This window comes from Crocuta crocuta, unplaced genomic scaffold (genome assembly GCF_008692635.1).
Source record: "Crocuta crocuta isolate KB4526 unplaced genomic scaffold, BGI_CrCroc_1.0 scaffold279, whole genome shotgun sequence".
Lineage (NCBI taxonomy): Eukaryota > Metazoa > Chordata > Mammalia > Carnivora > Hyaenidae > Crocuta > Crocuta crocuta.
The window spans coordinates 109,586-133,456 of NW_027551570.1; positions in this window are offsets into that span (position 1 = coordinate 109,586).

The following is a 23,871-nucleotide window of genomic DNA, read 5'->3' on the forward strand; positions in this document are numbered from 1 at the left end:
TAAGATTTATATAGAAAGTCAAGAGGCTCAGAATAACCTGATCTTTTTTTTTTAAAGAAAAAATTTGGAAATCACACTATCTGATTTCAAAATTTACACAAAGTTAGAGCAAATAAAATTGTGTCAGACTGGCAGAAAGATAGACATGTCGATTAATAGAATAGTAGGGAAAGTACAGAAATAGGCTATTGTATTTATGGTTTATCGATTTTCAACAAAGATGCTAAGACAATTCAGTAAGTGAAAGAATAGTCTTCAACGAATGGTGCCAAGTATACTGGATATGCACATGCAAAAGAATGAAGGTTGGATCCTTCCTTATGCCATATATAAAAATTAACTCAAAGAGTAAATATAAGAGCTAAAACTCTAAAATTCTTAGAAGAAAACATAGGCTTAAATCTTTGTGTCCTTGGATTAGCAAGAATTTCTGAATAAGGCACTGAAAGCACAAGCAACAAGGAAACAAAAGGTAAACTGGACTTTTTCAAAATTTAAAACTTTTGCATCTCACAGGACCCCACCACAAAAATAAAAATACAGCCAACAGAATGAGAGAAAATATTAGAAATCGTTTATGTTGTAAGTAAGGTATATCTAGGATATATAAAGAACTCTGGCAACTCAATAAAGGAAAGGCAAATAAAAATGAGAGAGGCGCCGGGGTGCCTCAGTTGGTTAAGCATCAGACTTTGGCTCAGGTCATGATCTTGTAGTCCATGAGTTCAAGCCCTATGTAGGGCTCTGTGCTGACAGCACAAAACCTGGAGCCTGCTTTAGAGTCTGTGCCTCCCTCTCTCTCTGCCCTTCCCCTACTTGTTCTTTCTCTCAAAAATAAATAAACATTAAAAAAATTTTTTTAATGAGAAAAGGGTCTTTTTAAGAAATGTTTATTTTTGGGGTGCCTGGGTGGCTTAGTCGGTTAAGCGTCCGACTTTGGCTTAGGTCATGATCTCGCGGTTCGTGGGTTCGAGCCCCGCGTCGGGCTCTGTGCTGACTTCCAGCTCAGAGCCTGGAGCCTGTTTCGGAGTCTGTGTCTCCCTCTCTCTCTGACCCTCCCCTGCTCACGCTGTCTATCTCTCTCTCTCCTAGAAAAAAAAAAATTATTTTTATTTATTTTGAGAAAGAGAGAACATGAGCAAGGAAGGTCAGAGAGAGAGGGAAAGAGAGAGAATCCTAAGCAGGGTGTAGACTGACAGCACAGAGCCCCGTGTGGGGCTTGAACTCACTAACCATGAGATCGTTACCTGAGCCAAAATCAAAACTCGGATGCTTAATACACTGAGGCACCTAGGCACTCCAAGGAAACGGTTTTCTGAATGGACATTTCTCCAAAAAAGATACATATTAGCTATCAGGAAAATGCAAATCAAAATCATGAGATACCACTTCACATCCACTTGGATAGATATAGCCAAAAAGAATGGTAATTATAACTGTTGGTAAGGATATGGTGAAATGGAAATCCTTATACTGTAGTGCTGGTACAAACGTGATACTATATGGACATTATAGGAAAACAATTCCTCAGAAGGTTAAACAGAGAGCTACTTTATAACATAGCAATTTCACTTCTAGGTTTATGTCCAAGAGAAACGAAAAGCTATGTCCACACAAAAACCTGTACATGAATATTCATAGAAGCATTACTCAAAATAGGCCCTGAGCGGAAACAACCCAATTTTATTCCATTTATGAATGAAGGAAATGTGGCATATACATACATGAAAGATTATTCAGTGGTAAAAAGAAATAAATTATTGATACATGCTACAAGGTATGTGGAGTTTGAAAACATTATACAAAGTTAAGGTGGTCAGCCAAAAAAGACCACATAGCATATGATTCCATTTATATGGAATGTACAGAATAAGCATATCTATAGGGAGAGAAAGTAGGTTAGTGGTTGCCTTGGGCTGACACTATTAGGAAGAAACAGGGAGTTATTGCTATGCATGATGTTGTTTTTTGGGGTGAGGAAAATGTTCTAAAATTGGTTGTGGTGATAAATAGACAATTCTGGGAATATACTACAAATCATTGATTTGTACACCTTAAATGAGTGAAGAGTGTGGTATATTCATTATATCTCAAAAGGCACTAGATTTTAAAAAACTAGACAAAAGCTGCTGGTGGCCTAATCTGCCATATTAATGGCAATGAAAATAAATTCAGGATGTATTTAGTAAAAAAGGATCAACTGGGCTTGGAAAACAGGAAGAAGATAGTGTATTAGTCCAAGTACTCCAAGAAGCAGCATCAAGCATGGGATTGAACATGAAAAATTTTGATTAGTGGAAGGACCTTTGTAAGAGAAAATAGTTAAAATTGGGAGAGCCAGCAGATCATGAGGCAAGTCTAACCCTAAGTGAAGGAGAGAGGGAGAAAGTTAGGTGAAAGTGTTCTAGATTACCATAGAGTTTAACAGAATTCCTACAAAGTCATTAGGGAGTCCTCAAGCTAAAGTTGGCCGTCTGAAGAGCCACTTGTCTCCAGCAATGGTTCTACCATGGTATCCCTGATATATTCCATTACTGGCTCTTGGGAATTATAGGCTTGGTGTAAATATGGGGATAGATTTCAAAGTGTATCACCTGTAGCCCTAGTTGGTGATCTGTGAGTGCTTTCTTTTGAGCAACCATGGATGGTATTATATCCAGATCGCAGTATCCTCACCGACCAGAGACCACCAGAGAGACCGAGTCATGCATGTAAAGGCAAAGGGCTTTATTACAGGCTCGAGCTAGGGCTCACAGACTTCACCAGCACGTGGGTCCGTGCTGAGAGCCCCGAACAAGGGCAGAGTAGGGTTTTTATGGGGTTTGAGACGGGGGAGTTACAGAAGTTGTGACATGGGAACAGTGATCCAATCATAATTATTCAACATCATTGACAGCGGGTTTGACCATACACATTGTCTAGAGTATTCGTTACTTTTGGCGGGATCCAATTACCACGTTTAGAGTACCTTTAAATTCAACCAATCACAGAGCGAGCCTAGGGTCTTGTTCGGCGACTAACAGGTTAACTTTAATATTAGGTAACAAGGTCCTATCTATAGTTTCTATCTCCAGGCCTCTCCCTTAACAATGTGGAGGGTGGTCGCTGGCCTTTCCTGATTGGGTGTTGCAAGGGTGGTTTCTCCTGCCTTGGGCAATGTGTAACTACCTGATAGTTTCGGGAAAGCCTAAACTCAGGCCTTCTAGTTTAGAGGGGAAACTTAAAGCCTGTCATGGAGTCAGTTCAGTTTAGCCGTTTAGATTTGTGTCCTTACAGTATCAAGGATAACCCCCAGGCTTCTTATTTGAGACATGAAACATGTAGTAAAATAGCAAGACACTTGAGGACATAAGGAGTTCAGGCCTTTATGTGGCTGAGGCACATCTAAGTAGACAAATTGGAACTATGAACATAGAAGTTACAAGTAAGAATATAGAACATAAATGGTATAAAAGGAGCACTTTGGGTTGGTGCCGGGAGCCGCACGGGCCTCTCTGGATGGCAGTCACAGCAAGGAAACTGGTATCTCCTTCTGCTACTACTGACTCATGTTGTAAATGAGGCTGCTGGTATTGACCAGGTCTCACAATATTCCAGATCAGACCGATATTCCCCACACAGATTGCTCATAAGGAAAGGCATGTCCTTGCCTTTCCAAAGATGATTGTCAAAAGGCTCTTCCTAAGGGTCTTGCAGATTCAAGACTTACATAATAAAGGAGGCTTGAGTCTGGCCCTGAGGCAAAGAGCCTAATTTAGAGTTAAGGGCAAATATCTACCCCCACCCATTTGTTTCTGCCTGGAGCATTTTCTGGACTTGTATGTGCTGATTACTCCCTGAGAAGGAACCTATTGAGGAACTTCCTTTTGTGATTATGAGAGCAAAGGTATCTCCTGAAAGACCTGTTTTTGACCCCCGCTCACAGAGAAGTAACTTCACCCTCTTATGCTAAAAACATTGTCTGGTATGCTAAAGATGCCTTCCTTCCCCATAAGATAAGCATCTAAATCCCCTACCTCAATCACTATTGATAAAGCTTATGCATGAGTCTTCTACAAATCCATGTTCTGGGAAATTCTTACATATCAAAGAAGTTTGTTGTCAGAAATCATTGTCTAAGGCAAATGCCACTTCTCAAAAACACTTAAAGTTGAGCCCCAGTCAGAGCAGAGATGCCTGCCTGGTGACCAGAAAGAATCTCAGGGCGCTCTCCCTCCCTCCCTCGCCGACACCGTCTATCCTTCAGGGACCCTTGGACCTGCCGGAGCTGCCTCCGACAGGTTGGAAATAAAGATTTGGAGAAAATTATCAGAGAGCTGATAATTGTAGATGAGATGAATGTTAAGACAAAGAAAAGTACAAAACTAGGGTAATGGAAGGAATCCTCAAGGAAATGGTTCCTGATCTCAGAGGATGTGAAGTAGTTAGTTAGGTAAAGAGGATGAAGCAAGGGTGTGCAGGCTACAAGACGATTGTCCTTTTAATACTCTGTTAAGTAATTTCTTTTGGTGGAAATGCACACAGGAAATAGACAGAAGTTACACTAGAGAAGTCAGCACTGCCAGGCCATAGCAAGGTTGCTAGAGTTTGGTTTTTGAATGATTTCAGGTATAAGGGTGATAAAAAATAAGCATTTTTTAAGAAGATCACCCTGCTATGATATTGACATAGGAATAGTGTGTCCTCTAGTAAATTGAAGAGGCCTACTCTGTCTCAGTGGCCCAGAGTTGCCAAAGATTATGCTTTAAATAAAGAAAAACACTGTAATTTTTATGGAAGATGCCTAATTATAAAATTATAAAAAGTAATTCAAGGAAGCATCACACATTCATGTATTTTGTGTGTGTCATTGTTCTGTGCCTTTCCCGATATGTCTTCTGGTGGAACATAACCCCCACCTTCGACTTTGCAAGCTCTGGAACTGTAGATCTGGGTATTGCCAGAGCTCTTGTTGCTAAGAAGCTTCACATCTACTACTTGGATTTTATCTTTATGTGAATGGAATTAACTGTTAACCTCTGCTCCCTCCCTCTCCCCTTCTACCTCCCAACAATTCACATGTCTCTTCCAACCCTACCCCGCCATGCATTACTTCACTACAGAAATAGTTATCTTTTTCTGAATTTTCATTCACCGTTTTTCTTGCTGTAGGGTCTAATGTTCATGGCCCTGATGCTTCTAATTTCCCTTCCATGCTCTATCTCTTAGCGGCTTATGTTTTTTTACTACTACCTTTGCTACTTCAAGCCCTGCCACTACTTTGGTCAGCCTAACTCCTTTCATCCTATGTCTTCTTTTCATCCATTTTTTTTTTAATTTAAATTTCTTTGGCTTCCAAGTATCTGAGTTTCCATGTTGACCACGTTGTGATGGGCAGTGACAATGTTTCTAAACTCTTCATAATTTTTAGTTGGTGAACTATGATATATAAGTTCACTTATGATATATAATGGGATAATCTTCATATGTTAACCATCTGTTTTTGTTTTGCAAGGATTAGAGAATAATGATTAAAGGTTTTCTCTCTGCAGTCAAACGACTTCAATTTAAATCCTGTGTCTTCTGCTTTCTAGTTACTTGTACATATTTTATTTTCAATCCTCAAAGTCTTAATTTTCCTCATTTGCAAAAATGGGGATGTTAATAATAATGTCCTCATAGGGTTATGGTGGGAACAACTGTTTAGGATACATATGTTTTTGTTGTTATTTGTATTATTCTTTCTGAGGAAGATGTTGATGGGATTGGTTTTTAACCTACATAATATCTGGACTTATTTAATATCAAGCTATGTTACAAATGGGTGTCCAGGTAAAACTGGAAGTAGAGGGGCACCTGGGTGGCTCAGTTGTTTAAGTGTACGACTTCTGCTCCGGTCATGATCTCTCATTTTATGAGTTCAAGCCCTGCATCAGGCTTAGCTGTGCTGACTGCTCTGAGCCTGGAGCCTGCTTCAGATTCTGTGTCTCCTTCTCTTTCTGTTCCTCCCCCACTCGCATTCTGTCTCTCTCAAAAATAAAGATTAAAAAAACCTGGAAGTAGAAATCATATTTCCTGAATTATAGCCTGCCGGAAGCCGCACCAGCCTCTCTGGATGGCAGTCACAGCAAGGAAATGGCAGTGTTTGCACAGCTCCTGCCGTGAGAAATGAAAACTGGTATCTCCTTCTGCTACTACTGGCTCATGTTGGAAATGAGGCTGCTGGTATTGACCAGGCCTCACAATATTCCATATCAGACCAATATTTTGAATACAGATACCTCATAAGGAAAAGCATATTCCTGCCTTTGCAAGAGAGATTTTAGATGAAAGCTCTACGGACGATTGTCAAAAGGCTCTTCCTATGAGCCTTGCAGATCCAAGACTTAGGGGGTTAAGCACACAAGAATTACAACTGAGCCTGGCCTGAGACAAAGAGCCTAATTTAGAGTTAAGGTACAGATAAGGGCAGAACTTAAGTTCATACTTACACCTTCTTCTAACTGGTGATGTATGGCAGTCCCTTCCCCAAGGCCTACTTTCTGCAAACACCCTCCCTTACAGGCGGCTAGGATGAGGATAGATATGAGTAGCTAAAGCATTACCCACAAACAAAAGGCTGACACATTTAGGGCCTCCATGGTATTCACACATTCAGCATCAAACAGGTTTCCACAAACAACTTATTAACCAACTCAAAAACATTCATCCTCTTGAGAGCCAGACAGAATGACTCTTAGCCCATCTCTACACTTAACCTATGACCTAACCTTAGCGTTATTAACTTAGAACAAATGTGTATCCTGTCTTTTACTAAGAATACCCTGTTAATTCTTTAGTTATAAGATTTACTTAACCTCACTATAATTGGAATAGTTCTGCAAGAATATTTCTGTAAAACCTGCTTCTGTACACTTTCCAAAGCATCTTATCACAAAGAGTTATCCATTGTAAAAATTCCTTTTTCTGATGTCATGTTATCATTTAACCTATAAATAAAGACACCAAAACCGACAGGACAGAGATGCCTGCCTGGTGATCAGAAAGAATCTCGGGGCTCTCTCACTCTCTCTCTCGCCGACACCGTCCATCCTTCAGGGACCCCTGGACCTGCCAGAGCCAGCCTTCGACAATAGCCATAAATAGTGACCTGTTAGGGCACAGTGTGGAATAGAAGGCTGGAGAAATAGACTGGGAGTTAACAAATAGAATCCTTCTTGTAGCTTTACCATTGCGTAACTGCTGGCCTTGGTCAACTTCAACTTAATCTTATGGGTCTAGGTGGAGATTGGACCAAATCTATGCTTTTTATTCAGGGATAACCATATGCCAGGACTTTTGGGTTTCGTGAGAACAAGGGTTTAAATAAATCCATGGTATTAATATAGGCATAACTTCTGGAGCACAGTTTTACTCAAAGGTTTGAAGAAAGACATGTTATCTGAATAATAATAGAAAGATAAATATATTACCACATTCTAAAATAAATTATGTGACTTAAATTGGAATTAATGCCTTGGCTCATTTGGATTAGTTCCTCAAATATGACGGAGTACATGTCAAATTTTCAGATATATTTTGGTAGAAATTTGAAAAGTCTCAAACCTCTAGGGCTGAAATTCATTAATTTCACCATGTCTGTTTTTGTTACTCTGTCTATACACCCTCAATAATGTCTTTCATTCAGGATGCTTGGTTATCAGGGCTCTTGGGTTGCTGAGTTGATTAAGTGTCTGACTCTTGATTTTGGCTCAGATAAAGATCTCATGGTTCCTGGATTTGAGTGCCACGTTGGGCTCTGCGCTAACAGCACTGAGCCTGCTAGGGATTCTCTGTCCCTCCATTTCTCTTCCCTTCCTCTCCTCCTCACCCCCTCAAAAATAAATAAATAAACAAACATTAAAAAAAGAATCTTGATTATCAACAAATGAGTGCAATATGAGTATCAATTACATTTACAAACTTTTGGGAAAAAACTTTAGGATATATTATTTACATGCTTTTTGCACTTCAAGACATTAAGTGTATGTTAAATAGATGTGTTGATTCATTTCTTGAGAACATTCCCTTTTCGCTAGACTTTTAAGAAGGCATTTCAACAAAATTCACCCATAAAAATATTAATTATCTTGACCATACCATTGCTCATTTTAATAATGAATGAGCACCTATTTCTCAGTAATACTTTAAGGAAATACCAATGTTGTTATCGTTTTTTATATATATATATAATTGCTGCTTGAATGGTTGAGTTTTGCTTTAAGCTATTAATAAGCCAAGATATGTGAACAATTATAATTTCCTTTTTCAAAGAGTATTTGAATATTTGTAGTCAATTCTCATGATAACTCATGCAGTTAGAATTCTGGACTCTGACCTTATCATCTACATTATTTTAATTACTTTTGGGATCAAATGAAAAGTTCCAACAGCCTCCCTTACAGTGAGTTACACTTCAAGTTATTTGTAAATTGTCATACTGACTTGAATCTGTAGGTATACTGACAAGAGATTAAATTTCTAGAGCAATATTCACCATGAAAATTTGCTTTCTCTTCATATAGAAACTATCAGGATAATGATGCTAGCATTAAAAAAATGAAAACAGCTGTGCAAAACATAGGTAACAAAAAGGTGACTTTCTGTTTTTAAAAAGATACTTTTTTTTTAGCCTGATTTACTTTTTAATAAAAAGGGAGCAAAAACTTGAGTCCTTTCCCAGTGGCCATTTATATAACAGTAATTACTGTTATTTCGGGAAAGATGATTTCCTTATCGCAAAATTTACTTGACAAAATTTGTTAAACAGTCACACAATTCTTCAGTAGTAATTGTTTTCAAATATTGTACTATCATTTTGTACTTCTTCTGAATATGTCACATCACACTTGAGTCTTCAAATACAAGGTAAGAATATGGATATTTTCATTTATTTAGTTCTGAAGAGTATGGATATTTCATATATCTAGTTCTAAAAAAATGCCTTCTGTAATACATAGATTATCACTGCATATTTTAAAATAAGTATTTGTCTTATCATTACTACCTACCAGAATATATACAATATCTACCACTTAACATGTGGGGATGAATTGAGAAAACACGTGTTAAAGAATTTGTAACCTGTTAAGTAAGCATACAGTTATCATCGCCTTAACTCTGCCCTAGGTCTGTGTGTGCCTGGGGGCATGCAGACAGAAACTTCAAGTTCTTAGAAGTATTACCTATGAAGCACATTCATTTCATCTTCATAAAATATATGCTTAATTGCTAAAGGAATAGTGTCTATCACAGATGATTTTCATATATGGGGTGCCTTTCTTTTCTGGATAAGAATTACATATTTTAGAATAAGATAATACTTTTTTCTTTCCCCAGGAGTAAATTTTCCTTTGACATGCACCCTTAAAAATTGGTTTTCTACACTGCTATTGGAATGATCTGTCCATTTATCTGATAAATGTACCAGAGCGTTTTAGGGTAGACACACGGGTTTTGCAAATATACTTCATGTTTTATATCTCCAGCTGGGGTTTTGATTATTAAAAATACCAAAATGTTTATTTCCTAAATAGGAATTCATGGAAGAATATGCATGTGTGTCAAGCTTTTAATAATTCTGTTGACTAGTGATAGGCTCTTGAATCAACTGTTCCTATCTGAAAAATATTGGAAGGTAAGAAGATTAATTTTTACAAATAAAATAATATGCAGGCAGGCATAATTTGATTGGAGATAAAGGTCAGTAGCCATCTGTTCCTCAGTCTTATTTAGAAGAGCAGAAGGTGTGGTATGTCATGCCCAAGCTGTTTTCAAATGCGTGATCACAAAAAATGTGAAACCATTTGGAAGGTGAATTTTTTGAAATTTCACCTTGAAACCAATTGCATCCTAAGATAAACAAAATAGCATGTTCAATTTCTGCGAAGAATTTTTCCTAAAGATTTTGAAAATGTGTGTGGTTCCCTAATCTAAACGAATGGACCCTGGGATTAGTTTTGTGTAACAAATTATAGCAAACAGAAATAGCATAGAATACAAGTATGAGCCCTGTACAGTAAACATTCTGCAGAGTTGCCAATGATTGACTTATTCCTCACAGAAATATTTTATGTACCTGTTCTTTAAATTGATTTACTACTACTACTACTACTACTACTACTACCACCTAGTACTACTACCACCATTATTTACTCTGGGTATACATGGATATTTCTAGAATTTTTGTGAGGACCTATGTTGGCAGTACTTTTGGGCTCTGATGTCAGCAGACAGACAACCTTACTAAAGGTTCTAGGTGGGTAAGGGCCCTAAAGCAATAAAATATGTAAACATGACAATTCTTTTTAGCTGCATCAACTCTTTTTGGTATTCCCACAGATGATCTCAATTTTCTCTTTTTATAACAGCTCAGTAAGGGGTTTTACCAGAGCAGACAAGCATGAAATTAATTTTCCATAGAAGTTTACTGATGCTGGGAAACTTGCTGGTCAGTAATATTAATATAAGTCCTATTGGCTGTTTCATTTTCTTCTTTTTAATTGCAATGCATTTTATCAACATCAATTCTACAAAGTATATAATATGCAGAAGCTTTAAGTGAAGGATTATGGGTTCTTTTCATATTTAATCTCCTAACTTTTAGCAACACTTATAGTAGTACAACACGCTGAGTTGATGTTGGGTTTTTGTTGTTGTTTTGTGTTTGTTTGTTTTGCTAATAGCAAGATAGGATTTGTTTTGGCACTTGCTGTACTTGACATACAGAATGTTGGAAGAAAGAAGATGTTCCAGTATTCCACTAGTAACCAAAGAGCTGAGACTCCTCTTAGGGACTTTTAGAACTAGCAAAATCTGAATATGTTAACTCTAACTTGGATAATTTCTTTCCCTATGTTGTTAAGTCTAAAACATCTCTGGTGTCTTGCCAGTCTAATTGATATCTGGTAGATACAATTGTTGCTTCGAATGCTTTAGGAATTATACACATAGGATATCAAGAATAAATATATATAAAGTATAAATAAATATATTTTTATAAATATATGCTTAATTATATGAATATATTTATATATATTTATAAATATACATAGTATATAAATGGGAATATATATGTAGGATAAAGGATGTAAGTTATTGATTAATAGAAAAGGTCATCCCTAATTTTATGTATCTAAGAATTTTCAGTTACTAGCTCCTCCACCCCTGACTGTAAGAGACACTCATAAAGTATTGATACAATCTGGGTTATTGTGCTGAGAGGTTTGCTATTCAGTAGATCTGGTCTGGGTGGTGGCTTTTAGAGACTGGTCACTGGACTGCCCTTGAAGCGCCTTGCTCTTCAGGTGACTTTTTTTGTATAACCTCTGGCAAATGCATCACTTTCTCGTAGTAAAAGCCTCAGCTTGGTTCTCTCCTTTGCACAGGGTGTATCACTGGGAATATGAGCTCCTGCTGAGTTTCTCACTTCCTGCTGACAACATTTAAAAGGAAAAAAATATCCTCCCTGTTTCTGAGGCTAGCATGTATTTTGTAAATGATGTTCCTATGTATCTTCAGGAGAGTGAAGATTTCACAGACAGATATAGCAAATCTCACGCCTGTTACTACTTGGGAAAGGTAAATGGGTATATTGTTAAGTTTTGTTTTTTATTGTTTAAATATATTTGAGAGCTGAGAGACTGGATGTGTAAGAAGGGAGAGGTAGACTCTCAAAAGATTGTGACAAGTGGGAGATGAGGTGAGAGGAGAATGCTTCTTGCTCTCTAGCCTCCCTGCCCTACCCAGGCCAAAGGTTAGAACAGACTTGCACTGTTTAGCAAATATTTATAGAACATTCATTAGGTGCACGGCAAAGCACTAAGTTAAAGGGGAGCTAAGCAAAAGAGCAAGAAAACAAAAGGCTGTAGTCCCTGCCCTAAAGGAGCTCATGGATATACTCATAAAAATGTGCAGGGGCATTTAAACCAAAACTATGAGACAGTGTACAAATTGGTAGCCATTTGTTGAATGCTTGAATGTGTTAGCGCATTAAATGCTGACAGCAATTCATAAAGTACGCACTGTTATTTTCAGCATTTTCTGAAATATGAAGGTGAAGTTCACAGAGGTCAAGTAACTAGCCTGAGACTGTTAACAGAAGACCTGGGATTTGAACCAGTGAAAACCTGGATCAAGCATCAGTGTGCTTAACTGTTATGCTGTAACTCCCCCTCTTTCCTATGTAATTCACAACAGCACCATGTGTTCTTATAGAAGAGGAATTGCTTAATTCTGTTTGACTGAAGTGTACAGATGGGTTTACAATGGTGTGACCACAGTTTTGAAGAGTAAACAGTTTTCCCAAGGTAAAAAAAGGTGGGATAGTGGTGGTGGTAGTGGTGATGGCGGCGGCGGCGGCAGTATCTTCCAGGCAGAGCAGCCAATGAATTGTTTTTTTAAAAAAGCAAATGAAGTTTGGCTTTTCTATATCACAAACTTGAAGGGCAGAAGAAACAGGAAAAAGTTGGAAAGGGAAACAAGGCTGAGTTCTGAAGGGTCTTAGGAGCAATGTGAGATGATTAGAATGTGGATTATGGGGACAGCATCTACTGGTGTGTAAACCCAGAAACTAGAACACATTTCAAGTGATTCTATCAGGAGCAGCTCAGTTTCCAGTGGTAATGGAGGAGTTGAAAGCCTAATGGGATAGTGAGACAGATATGTATCATAGCAGGAAGCCATGTGTCCCCTAAGTTGAAGGCACAAAGGAAAACAGTGATGTTGCTGGATCCCAGGACGCAGAATTACTGGTGGAAGGTGGGTTCGCTTAAGCCTGACTTGTCTGGGAAGGGAATGCAGCTGTTGCTGGAGTTGCTAAGTCATTAAGCCAGAGGGTTAGGGCAAAAAGGAATCCTCCACTCTCTGGCCAGTGTTTCCCAATGGAGAAGCAGCAGAAGCCTGGGGAATGCTCCTAAGGAGTCAGCTCTCACCTCATCTGCCATTCAGATCCAGGAAAGAAGGGAAGGCATGAATCCAAGTGGGCAAAAGACCTAGGGCCAGCAAGGTAGGAAGGGTTCTACTGCAGGGTTGTATCTTGGGAGACATGCAGCTAGCTACAATTGGAATATAGATTTAGGAACAGAGATTGGTGGAGTCACAGAGGTTATTTGGAATGCTATTGCATTTGGCAGGGCTTAATAAGGACTAGAATTAAATTAGGGTCTGAGAAATTCATCACTTTTCTCATGACTTCATTGTAGGGAAAGATTTCATAAACCAGACAGAAAAATCACTAGCCATAAGTGAAAAGATGATAAATATAATTATATTAAAATTGAATATTCCATTTATCAAAAGACAATGTAGAAAACTGTAAAGGCAAGTTATAATCTGGGAGAAGATATTTACAGCACATATAATCAATGAATCATTAATTTTGAGAATAATGTTGCCACAAATCAATAAAAAATTGAAAAACAACCAAATAGAAAAATGGGCAAACGGCATGAACTTGCAATTCACAGAACAGAAAACCTGAATGGCTAATAAGCATATAAAAAGATGCTTACTGGGAAATGCAAATGAAAACCACACCATGATACAATTCACACTAACCAGATAGACATAATTTAAAAACTCAAATGCTACAGAGAATGGAAGGATTCTGAGAAATAGGAACTCTTACTCCGTGATTCTGGGAATATATGGGCATAGCCATTTAGGAAAACATTATCATATTACATTGCACACCCCCAAAAGATATTCCTGAATATGTACAGCAGTCTATCTCAAAAATAGTGACCATTGTTTGTAAAAGTAAAATGAAAAGATGTAAAACAATGAAACAATCAGAAAAAGGGCTTAAAAGCCCTTTCTAAGATGAGCATATATGTTGTATCATATTCATACAACATAATTACATACAACAGGGAAATGAATGAGCTATATAGTTCACCTACAGACATAATTGAATCTTGAAAACATCAAGTTGAATAAATATACTAATCATGGAAGTATATACATAAAGCGTTACCATTTAAAAGTCCAAAATCTACAAAACTTAACCATATGCTGTATACATATATGTGTATATAATGAAGACAAAAAGTTACATCCAAAACTTCTGGGAAGGAACATCAGAAGAATATCATAAGAAACTTCTGATTCTTAAAATGCATGGTCAAAGAAGATATTTCTTATAAGGTTAATTATTCCTTATTCTTTTGTTTTGTAACGTTTTTACAACAAAAGTATGTGTAAGAAATAAAGAATGATTAAAGCAGCAGATGCAATAGAATCAGTGTCATGGAAAGCTAGGAGGGAGAGGGGACTTGAGATCTTAGGGTATTCCATATTGTTACTGTAGCCTTCTAATCTATAAGAAAGTGGTATTTTCCTTCCGTGGAATTATTAATTCCCCAATTTAAATACAAGCTTCCTGAGGAGAGGTATTATACCTTTTATGTTTTTATGTTCCTCTTTGTGCTAGCAAACTCTAAGTGTATGTTTGTGGATTAGAGTGATTGTGATTTTGAAGGGAAATTAATTAGCCCTTCCCCTACTTGTCTCCCATTCCCATTCTGTGATTGGGGGGAAAAGTCTCCCTAATGCGTAAGAGAAATATAGGCAAATTGGACTGTGTCTCATTCTAGCTTTGACATCAATCAGATGGCTAACCTTAAATAATTCACTTGGCTTCTTTGGCTAACCAGTTTCCTTCATGTCTGAAAGCTGAGGTTGTACTAGAAGTTTGCCTCCAGCTTTAAAATTCTAAGGTCGAGGATGTCACTGTAGAGATGGATTCATCATCTACAGACCTTTCTATTTTATGCATATAAATAGTTGTTTCTTTGCTTGAAATCCCTAGTTACAACCTGTCTTTTTTGCATAACTGATAGCAGGCAGTTTTTATTCTATGTGAAACACCTTTTTTTTTTTTTTAATATTTTTATTTATTTCTAGGGGGGAGAGAGAGACAGGATGAGCAGAGGAGGGTCAGAGAGAGAGGGAGATACAGACTCTGAAATAGGCTCCAGGCTCTGAGCTGGCAGTCAGCACAGAGCCCGACGTGGGGCTCGAACCCACGAACCACGAGATCATGACCTAAGCGAAAGTCGGACGCTTAACCGACTAAGCCACCCAGGAGCCCCTTTATGTGAAACACCTTATTTCTGATTGCTGTACATCGCAATGTTGGGTTTGCCATAATTTTTCAGCTGTCAACCTGAATGTTTTTAGGATTTTCGGTGTCCTTGAAATGCTGCATCTCCTTTGTTGGTATTGTACATAGAAACTAGAGAACTCATGATCCTGGCTTAAGAGTCAAGGGCACTTGATTTTGGTTGGCATTTAAGCACTGACTTTTAAACCACATCATCAGTTGGCAAAGTTATTTTAAATGCATTTTATTGCAATCTTGCAGGAATAACCTACATGTTCAGTTCAGTTTGTGTTTCTGTCTGATGCCAAAAAGCAGAACGATCCAACAACTATATTTTTATGAATTCACATTGGTATTCATTTCTAAATAACACTATAATTTTTACTGTACCTATTGTAAGGACATGAGTTTGACATCTATAATTGTTGCTGTAAGTCATGAGGATAAGCTTCCTCTTACAAGAATGTACTTCTCTTTTAGTATACTTATTTTCAGAAATATTCAAGTGTAATAGTGAAATATATGGACATATTGGTAATGTCATTGTTAGAAGAAGAACATTCTTACCATCAAATACTATTGAATTCATGAGATGTGGCTGGGTTGTGGTTGCTCTTCCATCTTGTTGTGGGACATTTGGTCAACCTCTTTCATATTTTTGGAATGCCAGTCTTCTTACTAATCTCTTGTTAAACTTAGGGAATCTTTTTGCCATTGTCTTCATTTTCACCTTTACCCTTTATTTAGAAATTAGTAAAACTGTGTTTATTTCTTAGTTTCTGTACATGGGGTTCCTCTAACATTCATGCATGTAGTTCTGGAAGATTGGGCCCAGTGTTGATGTAGGCATTCTTACATGATCTGTTTTGCTTACATGATCCCAGGATGGTAGTTCTTGGTGTAGATTTATTCTCTAGTGATACTACAGAATTAGTCCTATTGTAAGAAAGCAAATAGTTTTGTTTTTACCAAATGTGTGCAGAATGTCCTATTATTTCTAGGCTAGTATCCAGTTAAGAAAAAAAATGATTAGAAGGTTTATATTTGTGAGGCTACCTGGGTTCAAAAAAAGCTGTGGCAATTAATGTCTATGGATTCATTCCTTATGTTATAGTGTTTTAGTCAGTATCTACCTTGTTTCAGCCATTGTGGGCATTTGAAATTGGGAGAGGGAATAGCCACGATGTTGAACCTATTCCCAGGTCAGTCTTCAAGCTGAAAATAAAGATACATTCTTGTCTGAAAATATTTTCAGCGTTAAGGATTCTTACTCCAAAGTAATTACACAGAAACAGTGAGGGTCAGTCATTCCCACAGCACTATTTTCCAAGAGAAAAAACATTAAGGAGAAGTTAACTCACCAGGACAGAATCTCTAATTGTCTGAACTGGATTCTAGAAGAATGATGATCTAAGTGGAGCTATGAAAATGAAGATAAGGATGTTAGCATGCCAGAATGGAGTATTCAAAGACTGGCTTTATTATTGTAGGTAACTAGAAGTGAGTAGGGTACAAATTGGCCATTATGCCTAAATGAGGCATTTGTATTTTAATTTCTTAAATTTTCGAAATTGTGGGATAGCTTTAAATCCAGGAGCTTGTTGTCTTAAGAGACTATGACTTCTAAAATCATATTCCTTAGGCTCCCAACTCAGCATCGAGACCTTGAGCAAAGTACAACTCTTTTATGTCTTACTCTTTTATGTCTTAGTTTCTTCAAATGGGACAAATAATAGTGCTTTATCTCATAGGGTTGTTGTGGTAGAAAATGAGATGATGACTATAAAACACCAAATGCAATGCCAAAGATGGAGTAAACATACATCAAGCAATTATTTTATCTATGACATACTTTGATTGTAGTCAATTAAAACTTAGAATCTTAAGTTTGGAAGAGATCCATTGCAGGAGTTTTCTCGAATATATCTTTGAGAAATGGTTGTGAAGTAATAGGGTGCTCACTACTTTATAAAAATCCCATTTCCTCTTGAATAGTTCTAATCATTAGAAAACTCTTGCATATTGAGCCAACATCTGTGATGTCTAACTTCCCCCTCTTGTTTCTGCTTCAGGGAGCTTCAGATAACATTTGAGCTTTCTTCCACATGGCAGCTTTTCAAATATAGTATTTAAAGACAGATATCTCATTTTCCATATGTTTTCTCATTTCTCTCATAAATCTTCTAAACTGCCGGTTTTAGGTTATAATCTTCCATTTATTTGACTACAATGTTGGCTAGCTAATTAAATAGCCCACCTGAACCCTTTTCTCCCTTACCTGTCTCCAGAGTAAAGTTTGAAAAGCAACTATGGTAGCTAGGAGACTCCATTCCAGGCAGTGAGATGTAAGGAGAACTCAGCTGGAGACTTTCTGGAAAAAATCTTTAGTTTCCTAGTAAAAGTGATCTTCCCAACTGGCATTATCCTTTCTCCTTTTATCTCCTTCCTGTCTGGAGCGAGAAAGGATTACTGGGGCTACAGCACCCATATTGCAGCTTTGAGGTAATGAGTTTGAAGGCAAAAGCCAGTAGGCTAATGCCACAGGAGTGGCATAATCAAAAACAGCCCAAAACTTGTTGACTATGTCTGGCAATGAATCTAAAAGAAGCCAAACTAAAGTTAGCAAAATCAGATATAGAAATTTCAGTGTCTGAGTCAACAATATACAGTACATCAGACTGTACATTGTACAAATACTTGTAATTGACATATTCCGTGTCCATCTCCTCCCTTTTCAGGACAATATGAAAATAAAATCAGCTTCATTGTTTTTTTTAAATGTTTTATTTATTTCTAGGAGAGAGAGAGAGAGACAGCGTGAGCAGGGGAGGGTCAGAGAGAGAGGGAGTCACAGACTGAAACAGGCTCCAGGCTCTGAGCTGGCAGTCAGCACAGAGCCCGACGCGGGGCTCGAACCCACGAACCGCGAGATCATGACCTAAGCGAAAGTCGGACGCTTAACCGACTAAGCCACCCAGGTGTCCCTTTTTTCTTTTCTTTTCTTTTCTTTTTTTCAGCTTCACTTTTTTATAACACTTTGCAGTCACAAATTGCCTCTTAGGCATACTGACAACTAGATGTTTGAAAATTATCTCTGAGAACCTCTTTTTACAAGTAAGTTTTCAACTAATGAGAGATGTTTAGTTCTGCTCTATACTGTTGTAAACTTGTACAAAGATACCATGTTAGGTGACAAGACAAGATTGAAATCCCAGTCATGTGCCCTGGCATGCGACTACCTCCATCCAGAAGAAGAGAGAACATTTTTCATTAACTTCAAGGCAAGAATCATAACCCACTAGTTATTCATCTTCCACAGTAGCATGAAAATGTCACCACCTTCCTCTGGAACCAGACACCATTTCCAAAGGAATACGGAGCAGGAAGGTGTTCACAGAGGAGAATCAACCTTAAAGAAATTGGAACCTTGAGTTGATGGAGTATTTAGTCAAACAATATTATTTGAAACTAGAAGAGACTGACTTAACTTTCATTTTAAATTTAAGTCTTTCTTCCTCTTCTCTTCTGGTACCTCCCACATTCCATCAGCAGGGATGAGGTTCCTAGGAAGCTATTGAAGTTTAGAGAAGTAGAAGAGCTACTTTTTTTGTATTTGTTTTGGTACATTGTGGGGGCCAAGGGCAAGTCACTCCATGATGACTGCTTCGGCATGCAGATTATTTCAAGCTAAAAACGATCAAGGCCCGAAAAACTCAGGAAGAATCTTTGATCTCCCCCCCTTAAATGCCTGAAAGACTGTAGAGGACTGCTCCAGGAAGAAAACTCTTACACAGATGACTACAGCATAATAGGAACTGAGTGTGGTAGATAGGGGAGGAACTTAGCAAAGTCTCTTTGTTAAAATCCTTTTCTATGTCTCATTGGTTTTGGATGGCCCAGGAAACATTTGCTGACTAAATATGAATTGCTTTCCTTCCTTTTGATGTCCCAGACCGATACCCTCTTCTACTTAGTTCAAGATGACATACATACATCATTTTGCCTGGCTGCCTTTGAAATCTCATGTCTTTATGAATTCCTGGTATGTATGTAATTTGATTTTTTCCTCTTAATCCATCTCCTGTCAATTTAATTCTTCTAGCATGTCTAAGGGTAGAAGGATTATTTTCCTCCCCAACAGCATCTTAATTGTGGGGTATGAATTTCAACCTCACTACCTATGTAAAATTTACCACCTATTCTAAAGGGTAAGAATTAACCCTAATAGGAATTTGTACATGATACCATACAATATGTATAACGTAGACATTCTTGTCCTGGAATTGCTTACAATCTAAAATGGAGAAAATTAACATTGATATAAACATGTCTGAATATAAGTAAAGCAATTCTAAGTTCATTACACAGTTAGTGAATATTGTTCATTTGCACAATTAAATCGTATGCAATCTCTCCTTAATTATCTTTATTTTAGACATTTTAAAATTCATGAGATATAACAATAAATACAATAAAAACTTTCCAGTTTTAAAGAGTTTTAGTTAGTATACTATAAATAAGTGTGGATTGAGAACCATGTAGAGAAAAAGACATAAATAGAACAACTGCATTTTCTTAGTTGTTATTTTGGGAAATTTATCAAAATGTGAACTTAATTTCTGTTCAGAGCTGGGATTCTAATTGAAGTAGGCTATTTCCTATATGGTATAATTTGCATAGTAATATTTCTTCTGTTTCTGAATATTGAAATTCAACCATTAGTGATTCATTCTCTAGGTGCAAGCATTGTGGTCTTTCTGTAGGCCTTTTAAAATGCAAATGCACATTGAAAAGTGCAACCAAATTAAGTTCTTTACAATTTAGAATGGTTGCAAATATCAGATGGATTCTTTCCTCCTCATAGCAATATAAATGTTTCTAGGTGTTGGAAGTGTTGGAAGTGATATATACAAAGTAAGACATTAAAAGTTGGAGGGAAGGCAGATTCTCAGAAAAGTGAGTGGAAAGATGTGATAAAAACCAGTATCCTGGGGGCCCCTGGGTGGCTTAGTCGGTTAAGCGTCCGACTTTCGCTTAGGTCATGATCTCGCGGTTCGTGGGTTCGAGCCCCGCGTCGGGCTCTGTGCTGACTGCCAGCTCAGAGCCTGGAGCCAATTCCAGAGTCTGTATCACCCTCCCCTGCTCATGCTGTCTCTCTCTCTCCTAGAAATAACAAACAAACAAAAAAACCCCAAAAAATCAGTATCCTGTACTTCACAATTGTGGCTATAGCCACTCTTATTTTTTTTAATGATGTATATGTGTAAGTGCTAACTGCTTTAGTGACCACAGCATCTCCTGAACTGAACAATAAAAGAGGACATTCTGACAGGATGTTTGGCACATGGTGATACTGTCAGACCCTTGGACCTTCGAGTCTTCCATTGATCTTCTGCTTCAAATCTGCAGATCGATGATAAGGGGAGAGAGAAGGAGTGAACAGGTGTTTGCACAAAAACCCCAGAAGATTTTTGGAGCCAAGACTGGACGCCACTGTTTTCTGTTGACAGGTCTTTGGCCAAACATAATCATGAGCCTTTTTCTGGATGCCAGGGGACTGGGAATGGTAGTTTTCCCCTATTCCCAGGAGTCAAAGTAGATTGTTTGGTAAACAAACAGTACTTCTCTGCCACTGTTAGTTTTCAAAATTATTAACAGGAATAATCATCTTAAAGTCAAAAAAGTCTTGAACATCTGAAGTGGAATAGAAAGATGTTTGGCACAAGATATGATTTCCAAGTATGGATAACATTCTTCATCCATAGTAAATCAATAAGTACTGACTGAGTTCCTGTTGTAGCAAATAGGTAAAATCATCACTTTTGTTAACACCTACTTACTGTATACTCTATGTGAGGCTGTGTCCCCTACACTAAAAAATATAATTTAGTACAGTAAGTATATTAGAAATGTATGTGCTTTGTTCAGGATCAGTAGATCATTTAAAACAGGGCATACTTAAGCATTTTATTTTTAAGTCACTACATATGAATGCATATTCATTTACTAATCTTTTTATGTAGGGCAAAGAGCTTCCTTTCAGTATGAGTGTTCATTGTCTTTTATATCACATCTATATGATATATATATCTTTTATAACACATGATACACATCTATCTTTTATAATACATGATACACATCCTAGCTGGTACACATACTGTAGGTTTCCTGTCCAACAGCAAATCTCCTTTTCCATGTTGCCAAGAGCTTCTTAATTTTTCCCCCTTGTGTCCTCCCCTTTCCCAAATGAACTGGGTGATTTTCTACCTTAGCAGCAAATGATGTTAGGTTTTTAACCAGCTCCTGGTCAATGCAACACAAAGAAACCTAGAGAGCTTCATTGAAAGATGTCCTTGTTCTTAAAGGGCAATGCACAAGGGGATCTTCCAGGGTCCCTTTTCAGCTTTTGGCTATTGATTAATGAGGGTGAGATGCAATGAGCTGCTTCATCCACTTTGATTCAATGAAGGAAGTTTTCCAATAAACTATAAACAGTTGGATAGAAAGGTGGAAAAAGGATGATTTGATTTAGTTGTTGCATTAAACAACCCTGGAACTCTTCTACTTCAAGACTTGTGGCTAGCTGGAATAATAATTCCATTATTATTTTGCCTTTCAGGTAGAATTTCTGTTATTTCCAGCCAAAACATATTAATTAAACACCACAGTTCCTATTTTGTTTCTTTAACTTGCAATGAGATATTAAACACATTTATTAAGATACACCATATGAACAGTCCTTCCAGATTGTTATGATTTTTCCAATCTTTTACACTTGTCTCCCACATAATTCAAGAGCAGATCTGTTTGTTGGTTTTTTGAACAACTATTTTTTATTTCCCAATTTTAGTGAGAAGTAGACCTACATACTATATACATATAAATTACATAGCATGATGACTTAATTTACATTATTGTGAAATGATTCCTACAGGAGGTTCAGCTAACATCCACCTTCTCACATAAATAAAATAAAAAGAAAAGAATAAAGAAAAGAACTTTGTGATGAGAACTCTTACATTTACTCTCTTAATAACTTTGCTACGTACAACACACAGCAGTGTTAGGTATAGTCATCCTAGTATACATTACATCCTAGTACTTACTTATCTTATAACTGGAAGTTTGTACCTTTTGACTACCTTCTTCCAATCCCTTCTCCCTCAGTCCCTGGTAACCACAAGTCTGATCCCTTTTTCTCTGAGTTTGGGTTTTTAAATAAATTGCTTTAAGATTATGCATGCAAGTGAGATAATATAATATTTGTCTTTACTCTGATTCATTTCACTTAGCATAATGCCATCACTTAGCATAAGGTCCATCTATGTTGTCACAAATGGATTTCCTTGTTTTTATGGATGAATAGTAGTCTAATATGGATATTGATTTCCTTCCTTCCTATCTATCATCTATCTATCTATCTATCTATCTATCATCTATCTATCACAACTTCTTCATCCATCTGTGGATACTTAGGTTGTTTCCACGTCTTGGCTATTATAAATAATAATGATATGAATAGGAGGGTGCAGATATCTTTTGAGTTAGAGTTTTCATTTCCGTTGTATATATTCCCAGAAGTGGAACTGCTGGGTCATGTGGTGGTTTAAGTTTTTTTTAACTAAAAAAAAGTTTGTATTTTATTTTGAGAGAGAGAGAGCAAGTAAGCAAGCATGAGTGGGGGAAGGGCAAAAAGAGAGGGAGACACAGAATCTGAAGCAGGCTCCAGGCTCTGAGCTGTCAGCACAGAGCCTGACACAGGGCTTGAACTCATGAACTGTGAGATCATGACCTGAGCTGAAGTCCCACGCTTAACTGACTGAGCCACCCAGACACCTCAGCAGTTTACATTTTTGAGGATCCTCCATATTATTCTCCATAGTGGTTGTACCAGTGGACAATCCCACCAACAGTACACAAGCATTCCTGTTTCTCCACATTTATGCCAGCATTTGTTAGATTTTTTTTTTTTTGATGATGACCATTCTAACAGATGTGAGGTGATCTCTCACTGCCACTTTAATTCACATTTCCCTAATGACTAGTGATGTTGAACATTTTTTCATTTACCTGTTGGGCTTTCGTAAATCTTCCTATGACAAAGAGCTATTCAGGTCCTTCACCCATTAAAAGTTTTTCCTATTGAGTTGTATGAGTTCTTTATGTATTCTGGATATTAATCCTTTATCAGATATATGGTTTACAATTTTTTTTCTCTTATGGTCATCTTAATAGATGCAGAGAAGTATTTGACAAATGCGGAATCCATTCATGATAAAAACTCTTAAATTAGGCATAGAGGAATATATCTCAACATAGTAAAGGCCATATATCGCAAGTCCACAACTAACATCATACTCAGTGGTGAAAGATTGAAAGCTTTTCCTCTAAGACTAGGAGCAAGACAGGATGCCTGCCTTCACTACTCATAGTCAACATAGTACTAGAAGTCCTAGTGAGAGCTGTCATACAAGAAAAAAAGATATCAGAATTGGAAACAAAGAAGTAAAAGTGTCTCTATTTACAAATGATAGGATTTTTTTTTTTAATGTTTTATTTATTTCTAGGAGAGAGAGAGAGAGACAGCGTGAGCAGGGGAGGGTCAGAGAGAGAGGGAGTCACAGACTGAAACAGGCTCCAGGCTCTGAGCTGGCAGTCAGCACATAGCCCAAAGCGGGGCTTGAACCCACGAACCGCAAGATCATGACCTAAGCGAAAGTCGGACGCTTAACCGACTAAGCCACCCAGGC